The sequence below is a fragment of the Myotis brandtii genome, unplaced genomic scaffold (genome assembly GCF_000412655.1).
Source record: "Myotis brandtii unplaced genomic scaffold, ASM41265v1 scaffold215, whole genome shotgun sequence".
Classification (NCBI taxonomy): Eukaryota; Metazoa; Chordata; class Mammalia; order Chiroptera; family Vespertilionidae; genus Myotis; species Myotis brandtii.
This window is the reverse complement of record NW_005358043.1, coordinates 2,444,345-2,461,039: the sequence shown is the minus strand read 5'-3', so window position 1 is coordinate 2,461,039 and position 16,695 is coordinate 2,444,345. Positions and strand designations below refer to the sequence as shown.

At 38.9% G+C, this 16,695-nt stretch overlaps 1 pseudogene; it reads right to left on the bottom strand.

Annotated features, from left to right (window-relative positions):
• Nucleotides 1-7,695: 7,695 nt before the first annotated feature.
• LOC102255582 overlaps nt 7,696-16,695 on the bottom strand; it is a 48,970-nt pseudogene continuing 39,970 nt past the window's right edge.

The window sequence follows — 16,695 nt, the reverse complement described above, 5'->3', positions numbered from 1 at the left end:
TACCTTCTATAATTGAAACTTTGTTGCTTTGAGAGGAGGCAGCAGCCGGCCGGGTAGCTTGGCTTCCTCCATCATTGGGGCAACCAAGCCTCCTGCTTGCTCTAGCTCTTTGGCTGCCGACCGCCATCTTGGTTGGGTTAATTTGCATATAGTCACTCTGATTGGCTGGTGGGAGTGGCTTAAGGCATAGCGAAGGTAAGGTCAATTTGCATGTTTGTCTTTTATTAGTGTAGATGAGATTCAATGATTCTTAAATTTTAATGTCCTACTCATAGCTATTATTAATTTTCTATTGGGTTTTCTTTTCTTATCAATTGTAGTTTATTTATTATTAATTTTCTATTGGCTTTTCTTTTCCTTATTGATTGTAGTTTATTTTATATAATTTGTATGTGTCTTAAGGTGAGCATGTTCATATATCAATTCTTTTTTTTTACATATGTTGCAAATGATATTTCTAGTTTATTATTTGATTTTTCACTCTATTTTTATGGAATTTTCTTGTCTAATTGTCAAAGTTTCATGTAATATAATTTATTTTAAAATTTTAGTGTGTGCATGTGTGAATGCATTTTCTAGGACAAGGTAATAAACACATTCTCATATATTTTCTTTAAATTATTTTTAGCTTTATATATTTTAATAGCTTTATTGAGATATAAATCACATATAATGCAATCCTTCTTTTAAAAATATACCATTCAATAGTTATTAGTGTATTCACAGAATTGTGCAACCATCAGCACAATCAGTTTTAGAACATTTTCATCAACCCCAAAAGAAATGCTACGGCCATCTGCAGTCACTCTTCATTTCTCCTTAATACCCCTAGGCAACCACTAATCTACATTTTTTTCCTGTAGTTTTGCCTATTCTGGACACATATAAATTGAGTCATCCTATATAGTAAAAGCCTAATATGCTAAGTGTTTGGTTGTCCAGTTGGCCATTCAACCAATCAAAGCGTAATATGCTAATGATATGCTAAGGCCACTCAACTGCTCGCTATGATGTGAACTGACCACCAGGGGGCAGACAGTCGACTGGTCAACCAGTCGCTATGACGTGCACTGACCAACACGGGGCAGACGCTTCGACTGGTAGGTTAGCTTGCTGCTGGGGCCCGGCCGATCAGGACTGAGCGAGATGGGCCGGACACACCCTGGAGCCCTCCCATGGTCCCTTCCTGGCTGACCAACCTCTCATGTTCCTCCCCAGCCCCAATTGTGCACCGGTGGGGTCCTTCAGCCTGGCCTTCCCCCTCTTGCAATCGGGGACCCCTTGGGGGATGTCGAAGAGCTGGTTTTGGCCCGATGGTGGAACTACCAGTCACTATGACCCACACTGACCACTAGGGGGAAGATGCTCAATGCAGAAGTTGCCCCCTGGTGGTCAGTGCGCTCCCACAGGGGGAGCGCCACTCAGCCAGAAGCCAGACTCATGGCTGGTGAGTGCAGCAGTGGTGGCAGGAGCCTCTCCCTCCTGCAGGAGCCTCTCACTCCTCTGCGGCAGCACTAAGGATGTCTGACTGACGTCTTAGGTCTTAAGCCGGCAGTCGGACATCCCCCAAGGGCTCTCGGATTGCGAGAGGGTGCAGGCCGGGCTGAGAGACCTGCCCCCCAAGTGCACGAATTTTGTGCACCGGGCCTCTAGTATTATACATATTCCTTTATGACTATCTTCTTTCACTTAGCATGTTTTCCAGTTTCATCCATGTTGTGGTTGATGTTTTTATAATTAGATCTTTAATCCATCCCGAATATATTGATTGTATAAATTAGGTAAATAACCATATGTAAATTATTGATCTTTTTAAGAAATATAGCAAGTTGTACTGATACTATTTTGTTTTATTTCTCAGTTCTGATACTGTTTAAGTTTTAACCTATCCTTTCCCACTAACCTAAGATGTCTCTTTCACCCATATGTATGAACTTGTTTCTAGACTCTATTTGTCTATTCTTGTGCCTGTATCACTCAGCTTTAAGAACTCTATAGTACGTACTAGAGGCCAGGTGTACGAGATTCATGCACTGGGGAGGGGAGGGTATGGGAGACCCCTCAGCCCGGCATGCATCCTCTCACAATCCAGGACCCCTCAGGGGATGTTTGCCTGCCGGCTTAGGCCCGATCCCTCTTGCAGTCCAGGGCTCTCGCAGTCTGGGATCCCTCGCTCCTTACTGCTCGCCTACAGTGGAGGTTGGAGAGGCTTCCTCAACTGCCGCTGCGCTCGCCAGCTGTGAGCCCGGCTTCTGGCTGAGTGGCACTGACCACCAGGGGGTAGCTCCTGTGTTGAGCATCTGCCCACTGGTGGTCAGGGTGCGTCATAGCGATCAGTCATCCCACCATTTGGTTGATTTGCATATTAGGCTTTTATTATATAGGATAGTTTTGTTATCTAGTAGGGCAAGTCTTCCTTCATTTTCCTTCTTATAAAATATTCTTGGTTGTTCTTCCACATTTTCCCTTCCTTTGAATTTTATAATCAACTTGTTGAGTTTCATTAAAATGTTGTTTACATTTTTATTGGAACTTTGCTGAAGCTGTAGATTAATATTCAATTAAATTCAATTTTTATAATATTGGGCTTTCTTATATTTTATTGATTTTATAGCTATATTTTAATTCATTGGAGGGAGGGTAGATATTCCTTCTGGAATTACCTTTTTAATTAATTATTGATGTATAGGAAGATCACTTACTGAGAGAGCAGTTTCAGAGGGAGGAGTAGAGTTTGATAAAATGATAATTAGATCTGTGTAGATGCATCCTGCCTGAGATGTTTATGAGAAATGAAGATGAAGATGTACACACCAAATATTGCACCATTAATTTTGGTGACTTTTTTAGAATGGCATTCAGAAGGTGGATGATCCATAAGGTCTTTTGAAGGAGAATATGGTGTTTGGACCAAAAATGTTTGAAACTTTTGAATTTAAAAGTAATGGAGCTTGAAACCTATAGTGGCAAATTCCTTTATTAACAAAGGGGAAATAGAACACAATTAACTGTTAAATTTTATTTACCTCTTGGGGAGAGGCTACTGGAATAAATATTTCTTGAACTCAGTTGGTCAGGTTTCCTACAGCCTTCCCATTCTCCAAGGTCTGGTTGTACCTGTATCCTTCCATTATCCCAGGTTTTGGCACAGCAGGTTGTAACCTGGGTTTCCTAGGTAACCTAAGTGGTTAAAAATAAAGGTGATGATAACAGTAGCAGATGCTATTTCTCTTCTCTGCACAAGAAAACTCTTGTCAGATCCCCAATTTCTCACTTTGAAGTCTCCCTTGAATATCTCAGGAAAGTCTCAGGACATCCTGATGGATTCCCAAGTAATGTCCTCCTGGGTTCCTTATACAGCCTAACATCCCCCCCCCCCTTGCCTCCTGAGCCTCCTCTATGGTGACCTGAGGCACTGCTCTCTGAGGCCTACCAAGACACAAGGGAAGTGACTCATGGCCACGTCCCATTTTATGTCCAGCACAAGGTCAAGCCACATTGACTTTCTGCATGCTGTGTCAAAGATACTATAGCAGATGCACAACAGCCCTGCTATATTCTGCACCAAAGTGGGGAAACTCTTTCCTGCCTTTGAATTTCATGAAACATTCTTATCTGGCCAGAAGAGAGCTGGGCTCTCAACAAACATCTACCTACATGGGGTTGGGTAGCTGGATATGCTGAGTGGCTGCACTGTGCTCAACATCTCCTTCCTCTCTTGGTGTCTAGTTGTGTATGAGGTCTTGACCTTTAACCAAGCTAGCATACCTGATTTCCTCAGTCTTGATCCCATGCATACATAGATCTCATGTATCCCACTGTTGAGGCCATACATAGATCTCTTGTGTCTCACATTCTGAATCCTAGGATGACTACAGTCTAGGTTCAAGCCAGAACCATGTCTGCTCATCTAAGGAAATGATTCAGAATCATGTACTAAGACTGAATCATCCAAGTAGGCCTGTGGCCATCTGCTCATACTTGTAAGGAAAGAGACAAATTATGGTTTGGGCATATGATTTTTGCTATAAACCTTATTGTTTTCTTTTAATGGCAAAAATGATATATTATTTAAAACTAAGGAATTGTTATAGCATGTGACAAAGTGCACAATGAAATACTATATAAATTATACTTATAATTTGATGACAAACTAAATGGATGGAGCATGAAGAAAACTGGCCCTCAACTTAAAAAAAAAAATCCCAGATTATTTTTTAGCTTGCTTTCTTTTCTTTTCTTTCTTTCCTTTTGATTGAGAGTGGCAAGAAGTTATCAGGGAGAATGCCTGAATGATCATTCTTCCTTTCTTCCAATAGTGAGTATTGATTACTATCTCCCTGTATTGTCTTACTCTTCACTTCAAAAGGGTGAAGAGCTTTGGTGACCTCAGCCTGCCAAGTCTTCAGCACCTGTTGTAGATGACACTCATAACTTCTCTGGTTTGGATTGATTTAAGCCACTGGGAACATATGGACGGTAATTTTAGAGAGGCCCACCTTGATGATTTTAAAGTCTTACATTAGTAGATAGAGATGAAAAGGTGAATATCAGATAGGAAGTTTAAAAGCATGCTGCTCTATCTCACCCTCTGCCCTTAGACAGGATTTCCCATCAGTCATCTAATCCATTCTAAAACATATCTCAAACACATCCCACGGTTATACAGCCCCATGTCTCACAGGAATTATTATTTAGGAAAAGCTTTTTAACTTTTGAAACTTAAGTCATTTATTCCATCTTTAGTGAAAATGACAAATAGTTATTTAGTTCCCCTGGTCCACACTGCATGTGAAATGGAATATAAAGGAAAGTGCATAAGCTCTAATATCAGACGGACCTAACTTTAAATCCTGGCTTCACATTTACTATCTGTGTGACCTTGGGAAAGTCATTTAATCTTTCTGAATTCCCCTTTCTGCAACTCTAAAGTGGAGATTTCATGCTTGTCTAAGCAGGTAGTTATATGATGAAATGAACTGATAGATATGAACATGGTTGAATACATAATGTATTCAACAAATGCCCTTGACCTATGTGTTATTTTCAGATAGGCCCTAAATCCAAGTTATTATTTTGTATTGATCCTTCTGCTTACGTAGCAGGTGACATCAGCAAGAAAGAGTCCATTACAATTAAGGAAGTCTTTAGAAATCTAGTTACAGCCTGAAGATTGGACTGATATCCAGGAGATGGATTTATTTTGCAACCTAAGATTAGTTCAATGAAAAAGATTAATGAGTCACATTATACAATCAGCTCAAGCTAATGACAAATGAAAATGTTCTGGTTTTTAGCTAGGGTTGATTTAATATTATTTGTGCAATAATAGCATTAAATTCAAAGTCTATTCTAGTGAATTGGACTTTACCCAGAACTTTCCACTCAGAAATGAGGTATTCTCATAATCCCGCTGACGCCATGGGGGCAGCCCCTTCTGTGGTGCAGTTTCCGGGCTGTCAAGAGTCCCTCTGATTCTCAAACATCCTGCTTTCTCTTCTCCCTCCTGTGCTTAAATGTGAGGTGAGTGAAGCTTTCATCTGACTATTTCCATGATTTATCTGGAAGAATCATAGGTAAAGCCAGAATCAAACATTAATAACCTAATTGGCATTGATTTATCTGACTAACCCTAGAAGAGAATAGAATCCTGAGTTAAGCTGTGCTGGGAAGAAGTCAGAGTGGAAAACCCAGACCCTTGGAAAGAAGTGAATAATCCACAGGGGCTGAGCAACTATTGGTGAGGGGTAGTTATAGCCTCAGCTGTCAGAACACACTGCTTATGTTTCAATTGGTATTTGGGTCAATTATGCCTTGTGCTGCCATTACTGTTTTCATATTTCTGTCATTCCCACTAGGTTATAAAATCTTCAAGGTAAGAGAGCTTCCTTTTCATACCTCTGGCTTTCCCTCAGAGTGCTTTGCTCGTATCTAGTGTCTAGTAGGAATTCAATAAATGCCTGCTGCATGAATAAATAAGTCAGTGGAAGTAAAGAGGATATGCAAAGTAGAATGAAGAGACATTGAAGAAAATCTGCTTTGCTTTGCCTAGGGCTGAACTCCATAATTCTATTTCCATTTATTGCTTCATGTAAACTACCCTTTTGTGTAGTCTTCTATTTTCTGCCCAACTTTGGGTCTTTCTATTCTTTCATTTTAACCTTCATGGCCACTGCCTCCAATACATCTGACTAGGCTCACCTCTCATGTGAAATATATGGCTGTCTCCACTTCTTCCTTCTCACTGAACTCCTGGAACCCAGCTGATGATGCTTAAAGTGGCCAGGAAGAAATCCATCATTTCACTCTAATATCACATTAGCAGGAAACAGTCAGGGATCACTGCATGAGTGCTCTATTTTTAAGTTCAAATTACAGTATAGGAAATAATTAATTCACAAATAAAGGCAAACAAATATTAAACACACTAATTATATGCCAAGACTGGAAATTGAGTGTTACACAAGATGACTACTACGGGGGACTACTGAACACACTTTGCTGAATAAAATTTTGTTACCCCGAATGATTTTTAAAGTTTGGTCTGGAGTATTGGAATGATTTTACATTACAGAAATATTCATTTTGATGTTTCTTTCACTGGAATGCATTGTATTGATTCTTTCTCCTTTTATTTCCCCCATGAAATAATAATAAATTCAATTGTTTCTTATAATTAAAATGTTTATCTTGAGGTAATCATAGATTCACATACATTTAAGAAATAATACAGAGAGATCCCATGTATGATTTACGGAGTTTCACCCAATGGTAACATTTTGCAAAGCTACAATACAATATCACACAAGGAAATTTGACTTGGATACAGCCACTATGCAGAACATTTCTAGCACCACCAGGGCCCTTCATTGCTCTTTTATAGTCACATCCACTTTCCTCTTGTTCATCCCCTTCTTACTCCCTGGCAAAAACTAATCTGTTCTCCATTTCTATAATTTCATCATTTCAAGAATGTTATATAAATGGAACCAAACAGGCTGTAACCTTTTGGGATTGGCTGTCTTTTACTCAGCATATCTGGAGATCCATCCAGGTTGTTGAGTGTATTAATAGTTCATTCTCTCTTCTTGCTGTGGTATGGACATACTGCAGTTTATTTAACCATTTTTCCATTTCTAGTTTTTGGCTATTAATAATAAATCTATTATAAACATTTGTGTATAGCTTTTGGTGTGAACACCAGTCTTCATTTCTCTGGGATTAATACCAAGGAATATGATCACTGGATTATATGGTAGTTGTGTGTTTAGTTTTTTGGAAACTGTAAAATTGTTTTCCAGAATGCTATACCATTTACATGCCCACTAACAACGTATGTGATCCAATTTCTCAGCTTTCTTGGCAGCATTTGGTGTTGTCATTATGTATCTCACTGTGGTTTTAATGTTATTTCTCTAATAGCTAATGACATTGAACATCTTTTCATATACTTTTTTGCCATTTTTATATTTTGTTGGGTTAAATGTCTCTTCATGTCTTTTGCCCATGTTCTCACTGGATTTTTTAAAATTTCTCAATGCCTTTACTTTTAAACATGAGGGGAAATCTTATAGGTATACATGAAAAAGACAGACATGATCACAGGTAAAAACGAAGAAAATCTTACCAGAAAGCTTTTAGCTGTTGAGCCTGAAGTTCTGAGGAGACATGTTGCAGTGCTGAAAGGAATGGTAATTAGTATTCCTCTCCATCCTCCCCACCCTTTCTTTCAAAAGGATCCACATCAACCTCCTCATAGTCATTCTCAAGGGCAACCACGTCCTCATGGGCCTCAGAAAACTCTCCTTCCTCCATGCCCTCACCCACATACCAGTGGACAAGGCATACTTGGCATATACCAGGTCAAACTTGTGGTCCAGGTGATCCCAGGCCTCAGCAATAGTTGCCCAGGATGCACATTAATTACCAGCCTCACACAGTCCACAAACTGGATGTTGCATTTTGTCTTGATGGTGGCAATGGCAGCATTGACATCTTTGGGAACCACGTCACCATGGTACAACACGCGGAAAGCCATGCATTTACTGTGGCGAGGGGCACATTTCACCATCTGGTTGCTGGCTCAGAGCACTCACTGGTGATCTCTGCTACAGAAAGCTGCTCATGGCAGGCTTTCTCAGAAGAGATGATGGGCATGTGTGGCCAGAGGGAAGTGGATGCAGGGGTAGGGCATCAGGTTGGTCTGGAATTCAGTCAGATCAACAGTCAAAGCTCCATCAAACCTAAGGGAAAAGTGATGGAGGACACAATCTAGTTAATTAGGTAAAGGTTAGTGTAGGTTGGGCACTCAATATGGAAGTTTCTACATCAGATGTCATTGATGGCTTCATTGTCAACCATGAAGGCACAATCAGAGTGCTCCAGGGTGGTGTGAGTAGTAAGGATGGAGTTTTAGGGCTCACCTACATCTGTGGAAACCTGCAGGGCTGTATACGTGGAGAACTCCAGTTTGGACTTCTTGCCCTGGAGACATCTCATCAGCAGGGAGGTGAACCCAGAACCAGTTCCCCACCAAAGCTGTGGAAAACCAAGAAGCCCTGAAGACCTGTGCATTGGTCAGCTGGTTTCTGAATTTGGTTCAGGACTAGGCCAATGATCTCTTTGCCAATGGTGTAGTGTCCACAGGCATAGTTATTGGCAGCATCTTCCTTGCCTGTGACGAGCTGCTCAGGGTGGAAGAGCTGGCGGTAGGGACCAGTGTGAACTTCATCAATGACTCTGGGTTCTAGGCCTACCAACACTGCCCTGGGCACATGCTTGTCAGCATCTGTCTCACTGAAGAAGATATTAAAGGAATCATCTCCTCCCCCAATGGTCTTGTCACTTGGCAAGACTGGACATTGGGCTGGATGCCATATTCCAGGCAGTAGGGTTCCCAGCAGCCATTGCCAATCTGGACACCAGCCTGGCCAATATGGATGAAGATGCACTCACCATGGCTGAGGGTTAGAAAGCACAGGCAACAGGAGTAGACACTGGGTCCCGGTTATTGTGCCCAACAAGCTAAGAGTCGAGGTAAGTAATGCACTTTCTCATTGATTTTTTAAAAAAATCTTGATTGTTGAAAGTATTATATAAATCCCCTTCCCTGCCATTTTAAATTACTTTTTCCTTGTTGAGTTTTGAGAGTTTTTTATATAGTCTAGATATTAGTCCTTTGCCAAATATATGTGTCTGCAAAAAAGAAAAATATTTCCTAGTCTGTAGCTTGATCCGTTTAGTAGAATCTTTCACAAGAGCAAAAGTTTTTAATTTTTATAAAGTTCAATTTATCAATTTTTACTTTATGGATTGTGCTTTTAATGTCAAATCTAAGAATTCTTTTCTTAGATCCTGAAGAGTTTCTTCTATGTTTTAAAACTTTTATAGTTTTACACTGAAGTTTGTGATACGTTTTAAGTTAAATTTTTAATGAAGTGTGGACAGATGGAAGTTTATTTATTTTTTTGCTTGTGGATGTTCAATTGCTGCAGTTGAAAAGGTTATCTTTTCTTCATTGAATTGCTTCTGCACCTTTGTCAGAAATCAGTTGGGGATATTTGTGTGACTTTCTTCCTGGGTTCTTTATTCTGTTCCATTGATCTATGTGTCTATTCATACAGTTTTAATTACAGTATACTAGTAGTATCTTCTGAAATCAGTGGCTGGATTTATCTTTATTCCTCTTTTTCAAAATTATTTTAAATTTTCTAGTTTCTTTGCTTTTCCACATAAATTTTGGCATAATCTTCAGTATGTTTACAAAAAATGTTTCCTGGAATTTTGATAGAAATCATATTAAATCTGTGTATCAATATGAGAAGAATTGATTTCATCTTTATTTAGTCTTCCAATCCAGAAACATGGTGTGTCTCTCCACATATTCAGATCTTTCATTTCCAGGAACCAATCCCCTTAATCAAAGTTAAGTTTTTGGAGAGTCAAAAGTTATTAATGGACTTTCAACTTTGTGTGGGGTCAGTGCTCACATTGTTTAATGGTCAACTCTACATGACATATCTTTTTAATCCTTTTACTTTATTTTTTTCACCAAGCAACAAATGTAACAAATATGGTTGCTTTTTTTCTAATCCTTTTACTTTAAATCTACCTATATTGTTATATTTGAAGTGAGTCTCTTATAAATAGTAGATAGTTGGGTCATGTTTGTTAACTTATTCTGCTGATCTCTGTCTCAATTTGTAAAGACCTTTTATATTTAATGTAATTATTGTTGTTAGGAATCAAGGCTATTTTATATTTTGTTTTGTTTTTCCTATCCAGTTTTCATTTCTCATCCTTTTTCTTTCCCTCCTCCCCTCTGTGGGTTACTTGAACATTTTTAAAAATTCTATTTTGATTCTTCTGTATAGTAGAATGTATCCCTTTATAAAGCTTATTTAGTTGTTCTAGGTATGACATTTAATATTTAGGTGTCATCATTTTATCAGTCTAAGTAAAGAGAAATCTTACCTCTTTACCCTCCATGGTTTATAATATACAACTGATTTTCATTATTCACAGTAATTATGTTTTATCAATTTTATTTGGTATATGCTGAATTAGCATATACCAAATCATTGCTTTCAGAAGAAATATCAAGTTAGGTTCCTGTGAGGTGCAGATTGTGTTTTTGTCACCCTGATTTATGTATGCTTCTGATTTTTTTCTTTTTCCAGGTTTTTAATATTATTTTTTTCAATTATAAGTTGATATTCAATATTATATTAGTTTCAATATTATATTAGCACTGCAAGGTGGTAGGACACTTATATAATTTACAAAGTGATCCTCTCAGTTAACCCAGTACCCACCTAGCACCATAAATATTACAACATCATTGACTATATTTTTTGTGCTATAATTTACATTCCCGTGACTGTTTTTTAACTACCAATTTGTACTTTTTAATTCCTCTGCTTTGTTTCACCCAGACCACTTAGTCCCCTCCAATCTGGGAACCATCGACCTCCTCTCTATCAGTGTCTGTTTCTGTTTTGTTTGCTTATTTTGTTCGTTAAATTTCACATTTAAGTGAAATCATATGGTATTTGCTTTTCTCTGCTTGACTCCCCCCCCCCCACCACTTAGTATCATATCTTCTAGGTCCATCCATGCTGTCATAAATGGTAAAATTTTACTCTTTTGTATAGCCCAGTAATATTCCATTGTTTATATGTATCAGTACTTGTTTATCCACTCATCTATTGATGAGCACTTAGGTTGCTTTCATACCTTGGCTATTGTAAATAATGCTGCAATGAACATAGGGATGCATATTTCTTTTTGAATTAGTGTTTTGGATATCTTTGTATAAATACTCCAAAATGGAATTGCTGGGTCATAAGAGAGTTTTATTTTTAATTTTTTTAGAATCCTCCATACTGTTTCCCATAGTGGATGCACCAATTTGCAATCCCACCAACAGTGCACGAGGGTTTCCTTTTTTCCACATCCTTGCCAACACTTGATGATAGCCACCTGACAGGAGTGAGATGGTATCTCATTGAGGTTTTAATTTGAATTTATCTAATGATTAGTGAGGTTGAGCATCTTTTCATATGTCTATTGACCATCTATATATCCTCTTTGGAGAAAAGTCTATTTAGATCCTCTGCCCATTTTTTAATTGGGTTGTTTGTTTGTTGGTGTTAAGTTGTCTCAGTCCTTTATAAATTTTGGATATTCACCTTATCAGATATATGGTGAATATGTTCTCCCATTAAGTAGGTTGTCTTTATATTTTGTTGATGATTTCCTTTGCTTTGCAAAAACTTTTTAGTTTGATATAGTCACATTTGTTTATTTTTTGTTTATTTCCATTTTGAGTTTATTTTTATATGCGGTGGTCTAGTTTCATTTTTTGCATGTATCTGTCCACTTTCCCCAACACCATTTATTGACTAGACTGTATATTACCCCATTGTACATGTCTGCTTCCATTGTCAACTATTAATTGACCACATAGGCATAAATTTATTTTTGGGCTCTATATTCTGTTCTATTGATCTATGTGTCTGCTTTTATGCTAGTACCATGCTATTTAAAACTATATATATTTTTATTGACTTCAGAGAGGAAGAGAGAGGGAGATAGAGATAGAAACATCAATGATGAGAATCATTGATCAGCTGCCTCCTGCCTTCCCACTACTAGGGATTGAGCCCGAAACCTGGGCATGTGTCCTGACAAGGAATCAAATCATGACCTCTTGGTTCATGGGTCGATCCTCAACAACTAAGCCACACAAGCCAGGCAGTATCACGGTATTTTGATTACTAAAGACTTGTAGCATAGTTCAATATCAGGTAGTGTGATTGTGATACCTCTGACTTTGTTCTTTTTCCTCAGGATTGCTTTGGCTTTTTGGAGTATTTTGTGATTCCATATAGACGTTAGGATTAATTTTTTTAGTTCTGTGAAAAACACCATTGGTATTTTGATAGGGATTGCATCGAGTCTATAGATTGCTTTGGGTAGTATAGACATTTTAACAATGTTAATTCTTCATATCCATGAACACACTATAAGCTTCAATGTATTTGTATCTTCTTTAATTTCTTCAGTGTCTTATAATTTTCTGAGTATAGGTCTTTTACCTCCTTGGTTAAATTTATTCATAAGTATTTTATTTTTTTAGTGAAATTGTGAATGGTATTATTTTCTTAGTTTCCCTTTATGATAGTTCGTTATTAGTATATCAAAATGCAACCAATTTCTGAATATTAATTTTGTATTCTGCTACTTTACTGAATTCATGTATTGGTTCTAGTAGCTTTTTTAGTGGAATTTTAGAGTTATTTTTATAAAATATCATGCTATCTGCAAATAATGACAGTTTTACTTCTTCCTTCCCAATTGGATGCCTTTGTTTCTTTTTCTTGTCTCATTGCCCTGGCTAGTACTTCCAATACTGTGCTGAATAAATGTGATGGCAGTGGATATCCTTGTCTTGTTCTGATTTCTAGCTTTTCCCATTGAGTATGATGTTGGCTGTGAGTTTGTCATAAATGGGCTTTATTATGTTGAGGTATGTTCCTTCTGTTCCAACTTTGAGAATTTTTATCATAAATGGGTGCTGAATGTTGTTAAATGTTTTCTGTGTCTATCAATGTGTTTATATGATTTTTATCCTTTTTTTGTTTATGTTGTATGTTTCTGTTGAAATACATCTTATTTAATATATATTGTGGATTCATTAACTTTGAACTCATGGCTGACATCTCTATAACTCATGCCTAAATGAACTTTATCTAAAACATATATTTTCTCCATAAGGCAAATCACAACCTTTTAGCACTTAGCAACATGAGACAAAACTTCAGCATCGCACTTGGAGCCCATTTTAAAGAGTGAATTCATGCACAAAAATTACAACATGTCTGTCACTTGGTGTTAGTATCCATTGATTGTCTTTTTACACTTAGTTTGAGATCTTCCTGGTTCTTGGCATAATGGATGAGTTTTTAAATTGAAATTTAAGCATTTTCATATTGTGCTAGGAGCCCCCAGATCTTACTTAAATCTTCCATTTTTGCTGGCAGTTTCTACCAGAAGGCTGGCAGAGGAAGGAACCTTATTACACCCAGGTGGAAGTAGCAGTGCAGATTCCCCATTTGGCCTCAATTGACACCAGAGCAGGAGGCTTTTTGTTACACTTGGGCATGGATGGGAGTTCTAGCTTTGCAGGTGAAATCCACTGACACTGCAGTGAAGCTGGCCTTGTTACCACTGGGCCATAGGGAACTTCCCAACCTTCCATTAGGCTTCCTCTGAATATACTCCCAGTGGGGTATAGTCACATATTCAAAAAAATCTTCCTTATATCTAGGAAATAGATAGAAATACATTTCCCTGATGAAGTTTTTAGTTCTCTATTTCTATTACTCCCTACTGATTAATTCTTTTATTTGCGGACCTGTCTGGGTCTGGCAATTGCCCAGATGCTTTTCTTCACACAAAATAAATGTTGATATGTGTAGCTACTATTTTTTCCCATCTTTACTCCAGTATTTTTCTGTTCTTCCTGCTGTTTTCACAATTCACCACCTCTGTGCCTTGCTTTTCATTGTTTACTCTTTAGAATGTTTGTTTGTATTAGATGTGATCTTTTCAGAGCATTTCACATTCAAAAATAAATGACAGCTCAAAAGGGAATTAGGTTAAGTGCTGGGAATGTAAATCGACGCACCTGAGGTTTCTCCCTCTGGTTGGAGGGGGGCTTTTTAAGTTGACTGAGGAAGGGTCAATAGGAGAGACTGGCTGAGGAGCTGATTTTGAAGACTAAAACCCATTTCCTCTGAGGAAAAAACATAATGCAAAACTATTTTAGATCGTATTTCCCTGTCTCAGCCACTTGGTGTAGTGGCAATCAGAAGCTATAAATAGATAAGCTTTGCCAGAGGCTCTTAAAGAATCATGAGGCTGGTCTTGTTCATGATATTTTAGAAACTAGCATGTTAGCAATTGATACCATCCTCTCTAATTTCTCATTTGCAAATATTACTCATGGAAATTGTCACCCCTTTGTCAATCTTTGGTATTTTCAGAGATATCCCCCACTCTACACACTCTTAGGCTTTTGGATGGCCAAAGGATTAAGGGATTGATTAGCAAGTTCTGCTAATGATTTTGATTAGCTACATTTGTTTACATATAATTATTTTTTTCTTGGCAATTAAAATGTAGTCACAGTATTCATACTTGATATAATTTGGGGTAAAGATTACCCTAATTAAATTCAGATATATTTATAATTTCCAAGCAATTATAGAACAATCTATCAAATCTATAGTAGTTGTATTTTCTGAGGGGAAAAATGTTCTGTTTTGTTTTAAAATTTGAAGTAGTTTTTGCTTATGAAAGATGACTGATAACTAAAATTGTATTTTTTAAAACACTGCTTCCCAACAAATTATTCACTGGATGAAATTGATACTAATCTAGGACATAGTAACTTTTTCTTTGGAGAGGCATTTGAAAGAGTTGGCCTTTTGGATCATTTACTAGATTATTCTTTGTAGAACCCTAAAAAGAGTAGGTGTCTCCATCCACCTGTGTTCACAGACCTCAATAAAACACTATATTTGTGGACACTCACATTCAGCTAGGATCTGAGCAGTTTCCTTTTCCCCCTTATGGAAAATAAAGTAGTTATCTTGATTGATCCAGGTTAACATTTGGGCGGGGCTGAGCTGATCCTACCCCGAGTCCCTGGCAGCTGTGTGGCTCCCTGAACCCTAGCTGAGAAGAGCAGAATCACCAGGGTACCCAGACCCTGATGGGTTGTGGTAGTGATAATTCCTTCCCTAGCCTGCCAGTAAGGCCCATTGGATGGAAGCAATTGCTGCACTTTTGATGGTGTGCATTCTGTTGACCATGCTTTCCTAAGTTCTTTTTGGAGTCACTAATAACAATTAGTAAACTGCCTTTTCAAAGACTTTAAGGTCATCCTAGTTGGCTACTTTTTGTTTTAAAGCTTTTCAAAGAGACCAACCACGTTCTTTTGCTCACAGCTGCATATTAATGACTAGAGGCCCGGTGTATGAAATTTGTGCACTGGGGGTGGGGGGGGGGATGTCCCTCAGCCCAGACTGCACCCTCTCCAATCTGGGACCCCTTGGGGGATGTTTGACTGTCCACAGGGATTGGGCCTAAACCAGATCAGGCCTAAACCGGCAGTCAGACATCCCTCTCACAATCTGAGACTGCTGGCTCCCAACCGCTCACTTGCCTGCCTGATTGTCCCTAACTACTTCTTCCTGCCAGCCTGATCACCCCCTAACCACTCCCCTGCCAGCCAGATCGACACCTAAATGCTCCTCGATCATCTCCAACTGCCTTCCCCTCCCAACCGCTCACTGCCTGCCTGATTGCCCCTAACTGCTTCTGCCTGCCAGCCTGATCACCCCCTAACCACTCCCCTGCCAACCAGATCGACACCTAAATGCTTCCCGATCATCTCCAACTGCCCTCCCCTGCCGGCCTGGTCACCCCTAACTGCCCTCTCCTGCTGGCCATCTTGTGGCTGTGGGTGCCGCCATCTTTGAGGGTGGGGCAGTCAATTAGCATATTCCCTCCTTATTGGCTGTGGGTGCCACCATCTTTTTGACAGTGTGAAGGTCAATTAGCATATTCCCTCTTTATTACATAGGATAGTTCCTTAGGAATCTGAGTGAAGCAGCTTCAACTCTAATTTTGGTATGACTTGATGGTAATTTCAGAATATCTAAACTCAAGCTCCCAGTGGGACACAATTCCCCTAGCAACCCAGGGGGTACTTTGCCACAGAGTAACTCCCATGTATGTGCTTCATCAGCCACTTGGCTGTTGTGAGTGGCAACTCAGAAGCAGGTGAAGGAGCTGTGGCTGCGGATTCCTCATCAGCACTAATACTGCTCTCTGTACAGTTTAACTCCCTTCAGCTTGGGTTTCCCACAGACACTGCTGACTGTGACTGCTGGTAAGTTGACTAAGGCTGGAGGTCAACAATCAGGAAAATGCTTTTAATTATTAAAAGATCTACACATCTAAATGCACAAATCCTCTGAGCTGGGGGACAAACAACTCGGTCTCAGGGAAAGAAGTTTTCCCTTTCTCTTTAACAAAAACAACCAAACAAAGCCGTTGTTGGGGTGCCAAAGGGTATTCCCTATGGCAGTGATGGCGAACCTATGACACGCGTGTCAGAGGTGA